We start from the raw sequence: 13,442 nt of genomic DNA on the forward strand, positions 1-13,442 counted from the left end.
CTTGCAGCACGTCCCAAAGTGTCCTCTCCTTTTGAACTTATTGCAGATCGCCTTCCGCCCTGGACACACCACTGAAGAAGCAAAATGTGTCGCACTGGCGCACCTATAGCACAATCTCTCATCCTTTTTATCTTCTCTTTGCGTTGACTCTTGATTTCTTCTTTCTTCTGCATTACTCCTCTCCTTCTGTTCGTTTCTTCCCTTCCTCTTATTCTTCCCTTCATTCACCTTCAATACTTCCGGCTTGGCTTCTTTAGAGTCTCCTCCTTCAGCCTTCGATAGCTTGGCAACACATGCCAGCGAATGTTCTACACGTTTGGCTAAGTCCAATACCTCGTCCAAGTTCGGCTCGTCCTTCAGCCACAGTTCCTCGCGTATCTTATTTGACCGACAATGCATCATGAATTGATCACGGATGTGCTCGTCAAAACTTCCTTGAAACTTACACGTTAGAGCCAGATGACGGAGGGCAGTCACATAGTCTTCGACAGACTCCCCATGGGCTTGTATGCGCATGCGGAAATTGTAACGTTCCAAGATCGTGCTTCTTTTTGGGTTGAAATGTTTGTCTAGTCTCATCAAAGCTGACTCGAAATCATTCAATTCATCCCTGCTTCCATCACTTGCTAAATGAGGGAGAGTCTCAAAAATTCTTTGGCCTTTGTAACCCAAAAAATGAAGCAATAACGCTAATTTCCTTTCGCTGGAATATGCCGTTCCCCCGGCCGCCTTCATATAATGCATAAAGCCCTTGAGCCATTGGGGCCAAGCAATTTTTGCCGCCCCTGGCGTGGGCATAAATATGGGTGGTCCAGATATGCCGGGGAAAGGCTGCCATGTCTTCAAGTTACAATTCTAGTTCAGAGCAGAGTGTTTTTTTTTTCTTATTGCTGCACTTCTAACTTAAGTCCTTGTGTGCTTGTTGGAGAAGAGAAAAAAAACTCAAATCTGCTGGGTTGTCACAAAAGGATTTTTCTTTTTGATGCTGGGGTGCCTTTGATGTCACAGGAACCTCTTTTTGCTGCCACAGTTCAGTTTCCACCCTCTCAAAGGACTTGCAGTGGCACTGTACCCAGAACAGTACTGTATTAGTTTTAATTTGACCCTCTATTACATGTGTTACGGTAACAACGTTGCGCCCTCCTGATGCAACCTGTCCCTCTATTATCAGGAACACGGTAATTTGGCTTGAACAGTGTTCCTTACTGCTCGAATCAAACAGCCGCGGGGATGGCCCACGCAGTGATCCGCGGCGGTGTGATACAAAATGTGCACTTACTTGGCAGCGGTTGCAGGGGTGTGGTGGCCGCTCAACACCAGGGACCAGCGGAGCAACCTCCCCCGTGCCGGTGGTGCTTGGTCAGCACAACTTTAGACGACACTTACAAGGGTAGCCGGCCGCTCGACGCAGGAGTGAGGCGGAGCAACCTCCCCTCTCTCTCTGGTACTATCAGGGGCCGCTCGCTCCTACGTACGTTTCCGCCACACCTGCTCCAGGAATCTCGACGGTCGTCCCGTCTTTCGCACTGGGGGGGCGCTCAACGCACCGATGATGCGGAGCAGCCCACGGCGACCCGCGGCTCCTGCTGACTGGGGCGGGGCCGCTGCTTCTCTTCACCCGGGCTCTGGGCAATACAGATCGTCCCTCTGCGGGTCACTCCACGCCGATGGACCTCGACGGTCGTCCTATCGTTCGCACTGGGGGGGCCGCTCAACGGACAAATGATGCGGAGCAGCCCACGGCGAACCGCGGCTCCTGCTGACTGGGGCGGGGCCGCCGCTCCTCTTCACCCAGGGTCTGGGGTCTCTCAGCGGCCTTCAGGAGCAAAACAGGTACGGCTGGCTGCTGGGGGTCTCCTTTCGCCCGTCCGCTATGGCCACTCAAATCCCATCCTCGTCGCCATTGTTATGAAGAGGCTGGCGCAGACAGGTAAGTGATATTAAAGCTTTAATTAGTATATAACAAAGGAAGAATACCCCCAACATTAAGAGACTCCTCTCCTTCTGCTCTTTCTCCAACTGAAAACATTAGAACGCTTAGATTACCCCAACAAGGAACACTGTCATCAACATTCCATGACATCATACTTGGGATGCAGCACACAGGAGAGAAACACTATGGAGGGCATTCGACACTTTACATCTCATGAGTCACTACAACAGAAACACTCTCTCATGCACCCCTATACACTTTCATACATGTACTATAGGCGCACCCATTCCCATTCACAAAGTACTGTGTCACTGCCAACCTACTCACATTCAGTTTGCAGCACTAACACTACTGCAACCTGTGGAAACAGAGAAATTGATATGAGGCCGGGAAGCCCGAGAGGAAACACACCAACACAGGTTACAAAGGACATACAAAGCGCTTTATTTCAAAGTTACAAAGTTACCAAAGTCAATTGACACACGAATAGCTATTCGGCTCTCTGACTAACACAAGAACCTTCAACGTTAGGTTCGCACTGAAAGTGGGAGAGACCGATCATCGGGATGCTTGGGTTTTTATACGTTTTGTCCTGCATTGGCCAGCCCTCTCGCAAGTTAACCATTCTTTGAACTGTGGCTAGGGTTCGTAGCCAGGTCGAACACACAATTTACATAATTTGATCAGTTCCGCTGATACAGTTACATATTTACACATAGGTTAAAGAGAGGACAAGGTCTTAGTTCGTGACCCTAACAAGTGGCCTGCGGACATATTATTTATTCACGTGTGCGGAGGTCGCCATGGCCGGAGTCTTACTCAAAATGTCATTCGGCCTCCATTTTGTGATTCAGGGTGACTTCCACACTGCAAGAGTACCTAAAATGGCGGCTAGATCCAAGATGGCGGCTTACACAATACAATAAGGTCAGGACCTTGCCGCGGAACCTATGTACATGGTATTCTTTAGACAACTTGGCGTAGGCCAACATACATTCAAACAATGCGATTGGGGTCACAATATTATATCGATTTCCACAGACCCTCCTTTTTGGCCTATGCCAAGTGCTAATACATCATTTCCTAATGCTTTCGAGAATAACTGAAGGCATCATCATCCATAGGTTCCGCATCATTGTCCGAAATGTCAATAGCCATAAAGTTGTTCATAAGAACGTCTTGCAACATGAACTCTTTAGATGCTGTCTTCGGGGTGTATATCTTATGCCCTATTGCGCTCATTACCTGAGCACAACATCCCCCCATCATTCCACATATACTCGGGAGGCATTGAAAACAACAACAAAGAACTAACAGAATCCCTAAAATACCTAAAATGACAGAAAGCACCTTCCACCCCCAAGATCGTAAGGAATCCCAAAACCAAGTACTAAGGTTCCAGTCTCCTACAGGGATATGGACTTCAGAACTGAGAGTGTGTAAATTCTGAATTGCTTTAAAAATTGTTGGCGAAGAATCTGGTACGAAAACACAACAAGCGGACCCCACTAATTTACATACTCCACCTCGTTCAGCTAAAATGACATCTAATGCCATTCGATTTTGAAGTGCTACCAATCTTATCGCTTTTTGCTCTAAGGTCATATTGTAAAGTATGTCCGTGGTCCGGTTGATCGTTTTCTCCAACACCCTCGCTAATCCCCTAATGTTTTCTGAATTAGCTATTTGTCCCCAAAAGGGCACTACTGATTTGGCTACATCCCCGAACACTTGTCCGGGGGTATCTCCATTACTATCCCGTCGCGGGCGAGCCTTAGATACCTCTAAGGTACTGACTATAAATACACCTGGTAACAATATCCCTAAATAACAAGTCCCCTGCCAATCCTTGGGCAACCAGGGAAAAGCTAAACTACCACAAACAAAATAAACGGGTCCCCCTACATACAAAAGGCCTATTTTCCCCAGTCAAGTTTATAGTATTTACACAAGGCTCGAAGTCTCCCATTGGCCTAGTACCATTTCTTTGTACACAGAAGGGAACTGAATCAGGACTATGATTCACTGAATAAGAAGGAGGCATGGCATCCTTATTGCCTATCGGAGCCATCTAAAAAGAAACTAGATTTTGGAAAGGAAAAGATAGTTTATCAGATGGCCTAATAGAAGCGACGTTAGGTTTACTTCTATTTGCGAAAAGCGAGCATCCCAGGGGAGTCAATTCACGTTTTTCAAATTCATTCAAATTAGTCCCATCGAAATTCCCTGAGATGCTATCATTCCATCGGCCAAAGAAGAGTGCTCTAAGAGAGGCATAGCAAGAAGTTGTTAAAGGTAAGGGATGTATATACCATCCCAGTCCCTTGTTCCCATGTTGTGGTAAGTGGGTGCAGATCCAACAATTACTCTTATTCAAAATAGCATGCGTAGCATTCATCACTATCATCAAAGTGTTATTATGATATTTCTGTCTATGCCGAGAGTCTCTAGGGGACAGAGTGGGAAGGTGTACAGAGGGAGTCAAAACAGTTGGTACAATTTTGGTCGGTAACAGAGGCTTCAAAGGATAAATTTCTTCAAAATACCAAAGCCCCACGGCAGCAGTTGCAAAAGTAACAATAATCAGAACGAGAACACAACAGTATGTTTTCGGGGCCCAGGCACATTGTTCATTGTTCGATTTGGTCACCTCCTTATCTAATAGTTCAATACGGGGAGCAGCGGTGAAGGCGGCAGGCATCATGGTCATCCCGATCGACGGCCCCAATGTTCGTTGCTGGCGGCACTTCGGCCGCGCGATTTCTTAGTCCTTCCCAACCCTAGCCAACAGAACCCTCCTTTCCTTCGTTCGAAAAAAAGGAAAGACAACAGTACTTCAATCACTCTTTTCCTTCCAGATGCACGACACTCGTGCCATAGTCCTATTTCCGTGGTCGAAGGTTGTACCTGATGGTACCCAAGTTTGTTGAATCCAAAAGCAAAGTATCGTCGCTCCCTGAGGGGAGCGTCGTGTCGGTGGCGACGGAAGTCGCAGAGCTCGAAACAAGATTTTCCGGAAGTGATTGATCAAGAGAGTGCGGAGACAAAATGGACGGCTCCCCGAGCTCCTCAGGCTCAGAGAATTTCTCCGACGCACTCACAATGCTGCCTGCTACTCCGAGATCAGAGATTGTAGCACCAGCGAAGGGTTCTGTTTCTTCTGTAGCGTGTGGCGTCGGGTGAGGGATCTTCTTAACGTGTGTTGCATGTATCCAGTTCTTCTTTCCTGCCACCCGCACTGCCGTCCTGGTGACCAATAATATCTGGTAGGGTCCGCGCCAGCGAGGCGCAAGACAGGAAGACCTTTCGTAGGCCTTCACCAGGATCCAGCTACCGGGTAGTATATCGTGTCCTGGGCCCGTAAACCGTACAGGTAAGGCGGCATTCACCTGATGGTAAATGAAATACAGATTTTTAGTCAATTGATTACAGTAATCTATGAGCAATACATTATCCACATCCCTCAGGGCTTTAGGTTTAGGGAGACCCCAAATATTAGCAGGCCTTCCCATTACCACCTCGAACGGAGAGAGCCCAGTTCTAGTCTGGGGTGTGGTGCGCATAGCTAACAACACAATAGGTAAAGCGTCGGGCCATTTTAGCTTAGTGTCGGCACATGTTTTTGCAAGTTTGTTTTTCAAAATACCGTTGTGTCTCTCTACCAACCCCGCACTTTGAGGGTGCCTAGCTGAATGAAAACGTTTCTCAATCCCTAGGGCAATACATATTTGCAACATTACGGCTGCGATGAAATGGGGGCCGTTGTCCGACCAAATTATCCTCGGGAGCCCAAATCGAGGGAAGTACTCTTTCACCAGGATCTTTGCGGTGGTCATAGCGGTAGCATCTTTGACAGGGAAGGCCTCGACCCATTTGCTAAAAGCACAAATGATGACAAGAACATATTTCAAGTTATTACATCGCTCCATTTCAATAAAATCAAGGTGAATGGTTTCAAAGGGGACAGAGGGGGGCCCGAAACTTCCCCTTGGAGTCACTGTCCCTTTACCCACATTGTGCTGCAGGCAAATCATGCAATTCTGAACATGTCTCTTTGCAGTTTCCAAAATTTTATCATTCACCCAAACCTGCTGTAATATCTTCGTAATTTGCTGGGCACACACATGCGTTGGACCGTGTGCCATTGTAACCATTGCTAACACATAAGAATCAGGAAGCAACCATTTCCCGTTGGATGCGTCCACCCAACACCCTTCGTCATCCAATTTTCCCATGCCTTCAGCCCATTTCCTAGACTCTTCAACTGAGGCATCAGTCTGCATGTCTCGCACAGACCCAATGCCTTCATCTATTATACAAACATCTCTCACTTCCCTCGAGGTGTACATGTCTGTGCTAAGGTCTGTGGCTGTTTGTCTAGCTATCAAATCTGCAAAAGCATTTCCTCTGCCCACATTGTCTATGACCTTGCGATGTGCTGCACATTTCATGATCGCTAATTGTTCAGGGAGTGAGAGCGCTGAAAGTAGTTGTACTATTAAGGGACCATGCTGAATCTTGGTCCCATGTGAGGTCAGAAACCCTCTTTCCGACCACAGTTTTCCGAAGTTGTGAGCCACCCCAAAGGCGTACTGGCTATCCGTATAAATATTGACTCTATGCCCTTGGGAGAGCTCACAAGCGCGGGTCAACGCTATAATCTCCGCGGCCTGCGCGGAGTTATGCGGAATCCTTTTAGTTTCAACAATCTTGTTCAAAGTAGTAACTGCATAAGCAGCTGTAGATGTGCCATTCGGAAGTTTGAAGCAGGAGCCATCGCAAAACAGCTCCCCTTCCGCATTCTCTAAAGGAGTATCTGAGAGGTCTATCCTGCCCTTCGTTTCTTGTTCGGTGGCATACAGGCAGTCATGTGATCCTTCATCACCGCAAACAATATTTTGCGGGAGAGGTAAGAGTTCAGCCGGATTGAGAACACAACACCTTTTAATTTGGATATGAGGAGCAAATAGGACTAATTCGTACCTTGTCAACCGGGCAGAGGTAAGGTGTTGCGTTTGAGTTTTATTCAATAGAATATCAACAGAGTGAGGTACCATCAAAATTAAATCGTGGCCTAAGACCATCCCCTCACTCTGTTTTACAGACGCAGCGGCAGCAGCAACAGCGCGCAGACATCGCGGCAAAGCGCATGCAACAGGATCGAGGGCGGAGGAATAATAGCCGCACGGCCTATTCTTCCCTCCATGTTCCTGTGTTAACACAGACAAAGCACATCCATCACATTCATGCACAAACAACACAAAGGCCTTATTGTAATTTGGTGTACCCAGAACCGGTGCTGAACACAGCGCGGTTTTGAGAAGCTCAAATGATCGTTGATGTTCCGATTCCCATGGCAGTGGCAGAGAAATGCCCTTCTTCGTCAAAGCCAACATCGGTTTTACCACTAGGGCAAAATTCGGGATCCACAGTCTACAGTAGGATGCCATCCCTATCAGGGCTCTGACTTCCTTCTGTGTTTTTGGGACAGACATGCCAGAAATGTGTTTTATTCGTTCAGGTGTCAATCTTCTCCCCTCCTTTGACAGGAGGTAGCCTAAATAGGCAACCTCCTGGCAACAATATTGAAATTTTTTAAGTGAAGCTTTGTGACCATTTTCAGCTAAATGAACAAGCAACAATATAGTGCCTTCCTTACAAGCTTTCTCAGAGTCTGCAGCCAAGAGAAAATCATCTACATATTGAAGCAGCGTGCAAGTAGGTGGCAATTCAAGGGTGTCGAGCTGCTCCTTTAAGGCTCTACTATAGATACTAGGACTTTCAGTATACCCTTGAGGTGCTCTTGTGAATGTAAACGAGCGTCCCCCCAAGGTGAACGCGAACAAATACCTGCTCTCCTCATGTATCGGAATACTAAAGAAGGCGTTTTTCAAATCTACTACACTAAAGTGTGTAGCCGTAGCAGGGATCATTGTTAAGATCGTTGTTACATCAGGCACGATTGGAAATTGTGGGGCTACCACCCGGTTAATAGCACGAAGATCTATTATAAACCGGTACGGAATTGCATTGTCGCCTTTCTTATATACTGGCAAGATCGGACTATTAGATAAGCTACCTGTTATCTCTTCGATCACTCCACGATGTACAAAATCGGAGACAATGTATTTCAGAGCACGCTCACCTTCAATTGAAATTTTATATTGCGGAATGCGCGGTAGCTTAACCCCATGTTTCAAGACTATCTTAACAGGCTCGATGTGTAATATCCCGACATCATTGTCGTCTATTGCCCACAAACATTCCGGGACAATGTCAAACTCGGGAGGTAGAGGTCGGGTCAAGTACTGGGAGTTAAAGGGTTGCTGTGGTGAAACTGTTAATCTTATTCCGTCAGGGGAACAATGAATCACTGCATTTAGTTTCTTTAACAAATTCAACCCTAGCAAATTTTCTCCGCAGTTTGAAGTAAGAAGAAAAGGGCACTGGTCTGTGAAAGGACCCAAAGAAACAGATACCGGCGCAGAAACCGGACAAACAGTTGGTATACCAGAGAACCCTATAGAAACGTTTGTTTGCCCTGACAGTGGGATGTTTGGAACCCTTGAATGGTCAATGGAGCACTTTTGTGCTCCAGTGTCAATCAAGAACTGGTGTTTCCTATTCCCCACCAATAATTCAACGTAGGGGCCCTTCTGAATAACGGGAATAGGTAAAGGTTCCAAACGCTGCTTCGGGCAATCCTAGTAAGGCAGAACTTCGTCAAAGGGAAGTTCTTCGGAAAGATAGGCAGCAGAAGGGTGATCAAATATATTTCTCGAGTCCATACTCGGAGTCTGATTTTCCCGTGAAAAAGGTTGCTGTGGATCTTGTAGAAGCTGACCCCTATCAGGGCCCCCTGCTCCGAGGCGGCCCCTTGGTCGCCTACCCATACCTCCAAATGTGCCTCCTGACCTCTGACGAAGGGCAGGGCACTGTGCTCGCCAGTGACCTTCCTGGCGGCAATAAGCACACTGATTAATATTTATAGAATTCAGAGGAGTATTTCCTCTTGGAATGTACTGACCTCTAGTCTGTGTCGTACCTCCTCTGGGGTTTCTGACAATTTGCTGCAACAATACCTTAGTCTTTAAGTCGCCCCTTCTTTTTTCGATTTTCTCTTTTTCATTATTAACCCGATTCTCATAATACTGAGCCATGTGCAAAACTTCTGACTGAGATTTTGCCTGCCAAGCGCTCTCTGAGGACATAATTTGTGACTGGATGTCGGGCAACAATCCACGTACAAATTTGTCCACAAACAACCTCTTCCCCGACTCTGTGCCTAAATCCTGTCCACTGAAGTCAGAGAACACCTGTTCAAATCTATTAAAGAATTCAGTAGTACCTTCAGTTTTCCCTTGGACGCAGGCCGTAAGCTTGTCCCAAATAATCCTTTTTTCTGGGATTATAGTTTTTAGTTTAGCAACTATTCTATCGGGTAAGGTAAGTATTACCTGGGGTGGTTTCTCACCAGCTGGCCGTTCCCCATCTATTCTAATCAGATTTACCCATGTATCCCCTAGCCCCGGCACATCATCTACTGTCCGTATCTGTTTCCATATATCAACTGGTAAAAGCACTGGAAACAATAAGTCCATGTCACTTAAGGTGAACACAGAAGACTGTAGGACGGATTCTATCTCTTTATAAAACCCTGTCGGGTTTTTCCTAATATCAGGGACTGATTGTCTAATCGTGTTCACTTCCTGTCGAGAGAACGGGACGTGAACAAACTGCGATACGTAATGTGCAGGGATATCCACCGCGGGAGTACCAGCCGCCGCGTCGGCGGGGATTTCTGCTTTTTGGACAAGGGTTGGAGGGACCTCTCTCATAGGCAACTGAGATATAGGGACCTCCGACCGCTTACTGAGCAATAGGGCCAAATCGAGTGCTAAAGCAGCTGTAGAAGTGTCGGGTGAAAAAGCTCTTTTACAAATATCTAATAACTCTATGGGGCAACCAACCTTCTTCCTTATACATTCCTCCTGTAAGTGTTGTACCATCACTTGGATTACCTTTCTTTGCATCTCTACCGTGTATTGACTGTATGTGTCATACACCTCATCTGGCGGTATCGATGAATCCGAGATCCATCGAATCGCGTCTTTGGTACAAATTTGTACTTCCTCAGGTGCTGATCTCCGGCACGAAAGGAACCGTTTCTGTACATATATCCTATCGTCCTCATCATCCTTGTTTTGTAATCTTTCAAAATCCCTCCTAAACTCAAACAACCTATCAACATGTCCATATACTTTCTGCTCTGTGTCCCTCGAAAGTGCCAAAGCATTCAGATCTCTCACCCCTTGTGGGAGATCCGAAGTCTGCAATCTACCCCACATTACCCCTAAGTGACCCCCAGTCCTTCAATAAAAACATTTTTCTCGGGAAAATCAAGCAAATTAGATAATGTTGAAAATGCATCAGTTTGATCACCTTTTTCCATGCAATGCTTAGCCCAAGCAAATAGTTCCTGTTTCCTGCCCGCAGGAACAGTACTACGAGTCACAATTGTTGACCCTGCACCGGGATCTGTTTTAACGAACATGGGGCTCCCCGGAATCGAAAGTGCAGGTGGACTTAACAAGGGTGCAGGGGAGAGAGGCAGAGTAATAGACAAAGGAGCGACAACCAAAGAACTAGGAGCAGTAGGCTGTGCAGGGGGAGTAGGAATAGCAACGGGAACAATAGTAGGAACGGGCAAAGTGCCCACAACAGGAGCATACGGAGGTGGCGCTGAAGAATCAGGCCTCCGTTCGTTCAATATTTTCTCAATAAACTCCTCGGAAACATGGAAATCTTTAGAGGGGTAAATTTTCTGGACCTCGAGCGAGAAAGCTCTATCCTTTTTCTGAGCTTCTTCTAATCGTTTTTCCTTGTCATACAACAATGCTTTTTCGGCATTTGTTTTATGACGACGTGTATGTTTATCCCTACTTTTAAGCTGCTGCAATGCTTCCTTTTTCCAATTTTGTAATACATCAAAGGCTGCTGGCCTAGACTTTTTCTTAAGCAAGATCGATTCTAAGTATTCAATACGGGGGATCTCAAAACTACCATTGATTGGCCACTGAAATTCGGAGGCATTTCTGGTCTGTCTGTGCCAAATGTCATTAAATACAATACTACCAATGCCATACTTACAGTACATAGTACACGCCGGCGACCCCTCCTGTGGTGCCGGACGGCTAAATTCCAAAGATTGTCGATCGCTGCGGAACAGAGCCCTAAAGCAGCTAGACAATTCCCCAGGCATTTCTCAAAGAATTGGTGCTACCTGGTCCAATATTTGTGTCTGCAGATACAATACGCCAAATTCAAATTGTCAGGGTTAAATTAAGAGCCGGGTCACGACTGCACCTGACCAAACCTAAGGAGGACCGTACGGTTTACAAAGGACTTCAACTAACAAATTTTACCTGCGTTCGGTGGTTTCGGCAAATCTGCCCGCCTCGGATTTGGACCCTCGTCAAGATGCCGTGTCAGACCGCACGACTATCGCCCAAGGATCGGATCGTGCAGCGCTGCCGAGGTATCGCGTCTCGATCGGTCGGGCCCGCAGAATCACACCGTCCGATCCCGATTCGATAGTCTGCGTCAACCTTCAATGATCCGGCATCAATCTTGAGGGTCCCTATTCGGGCGCCAACTGTGGAAACAGAGAAATTGATATGAGGCCGGGAAGCCCGAGAGGAAACACACCAACACAGGTTACAAAGGACATACAAAGCGCTTTATTTCAAAGTTACAAAGTTACCAAAGTCAATTGACACACGAATAGCTATTCGGCTCTCTGACTAACACAAGAACCTTCAACGTTAGGTTCGCACTGAAAGTGGGAGAGACCGATCATCGGGATGCTTGGGTTTTTATACGTTTTGTCCTGCATTGGCCAGCCCTCTCGCAAGTTAACCATTCTTTGAACTGTGGCTAGGGTTCGTAGCCAGGTCGAACACACAATTTACATAATTTGATCAGTTCCGCTGATACAGTTACATATTTACACATAGGTTAAAGAGAGGACAAGGTCTTAGTTCGTGACCCTAACAAGTGGCCTGCGGACATATTATTTATTCACGTGTGCGGAGGTCGCCATGGCCGGAGTCTTACTCAAAATGTCATTCGGCCTCCATTTTGTGATTCAGGGTGACTTCCACACTGCAAGAGTACCTAAAATGGCGGCTAGATCCAAGATGGCGGCTTACACAATACAATAAGGTCAGGACCTTGCCGCGGAACCTATGTACATGGTATTCTTTAGACAACTTGGCGTAGGCCAACATACATTCAAACAATGCGATTGGGGTCACAATATTATATCGATTTCCACAAACCAATCTGCACACACCGCACTATGCAAGCACCACCCTGTACTGGATGCAGACTCAAACATGCCTTCCTGCGGTGTGCATGTTTTTTTTTTGCAAATTTGGTGTAAATCCGTCCAGTAGTTTTTTTAAAAATGACCAAAATGTAAGGCAAAAAAATTAGTGATATCTGTGTTTGCTTCGCGGTCAGACTTCCCTTTTCGCTCCGCGGACAGCACCCCGATTGGCCCATGGCCTTGCGTCATGTCTGCAGACATGTGACGTGTTCGCTGATTGGACGGCGAGGGGCTTGGAGCGCGTCAGATTTTCTGTGGCGCCCGCCATCTTGTATTCGCAGTCGACCGCATACAGCGCTGTGAAACGTGGATAAAAAATTGTATTTAGTGCCCTGTGTTGGTGTGTAAGAGTGTTTGGAGAAAGTGGGGGAGTATGAGATAGGTGATGTCATCTTTGATTTCCTGGGTGTTAGTGTTAGCAGTGCACGGTGGCGGCGCGAGTTATGGTTGCTTATTTTACTATAACTGGCGAATTTCAGGGGTTTTTCGATTTTACTTTGAACCATAACGTCCCTTTAAGAAAGTTATTTCACTATATATATATATATATATGTTAAGGTGAAACAATCTGATGCAACAGAACCCTTGAAATTCAGGGAAAACATCTTTAGTTGAGGTGACTTAATTTGGGATGTCATCAGCGTGCCTAGGGGCTGCACAATGGGGACCTCATAGTTAAGGTGGTGTAGTTTCCAACACCTGCCCAATGTCTGGGGTTTTGTGGCATTAAGTTGGCCCCTTAATACCCCTCCAACTAAAGTTTTTTTCACTGAATTTCAAGGGTTTCATTGCATCGGATTTTTTCATGGTGCTCCAACTAAATTTCATGGGTTTTGTTGCACTGAATGTTTTCATCTTAAATGTCCCTTAATTAATGTGTTTTCATTGAATTCCAAGGTTGTTGTTATACTATACCTTCCACCAGCTGTAATTGTGTCTTTCTTTCGATAATATGACTGATGTCATAGCAATATCTGTTCTTCAGCTACGCAACATGTGTTTAATCTTTTTTGATGGATAACAAGGGTTAAGTAAGGGTCAACTGTGATGTGGAAGAGTGATGTGGAGTTAGTGGTAGATTGTGACAAAGAAGAGTTGTGGGGGTACAGGTAAGATTAC

Source organism: Ambystoma mexicanum, chromosome 14 (genome assembly GCF_040938575.1).
Source record: "Ambystoma mexicanum isolate Mex_15411 chromosome 14, UKY_AmexF1_1, whole genome shotgun sequence".
NCBI lineage: Eukaryota > Metazoa > Chordata > Amphibia > Caudata > Ambystomatidae > Ambystoma > Ambystoma mexicanum.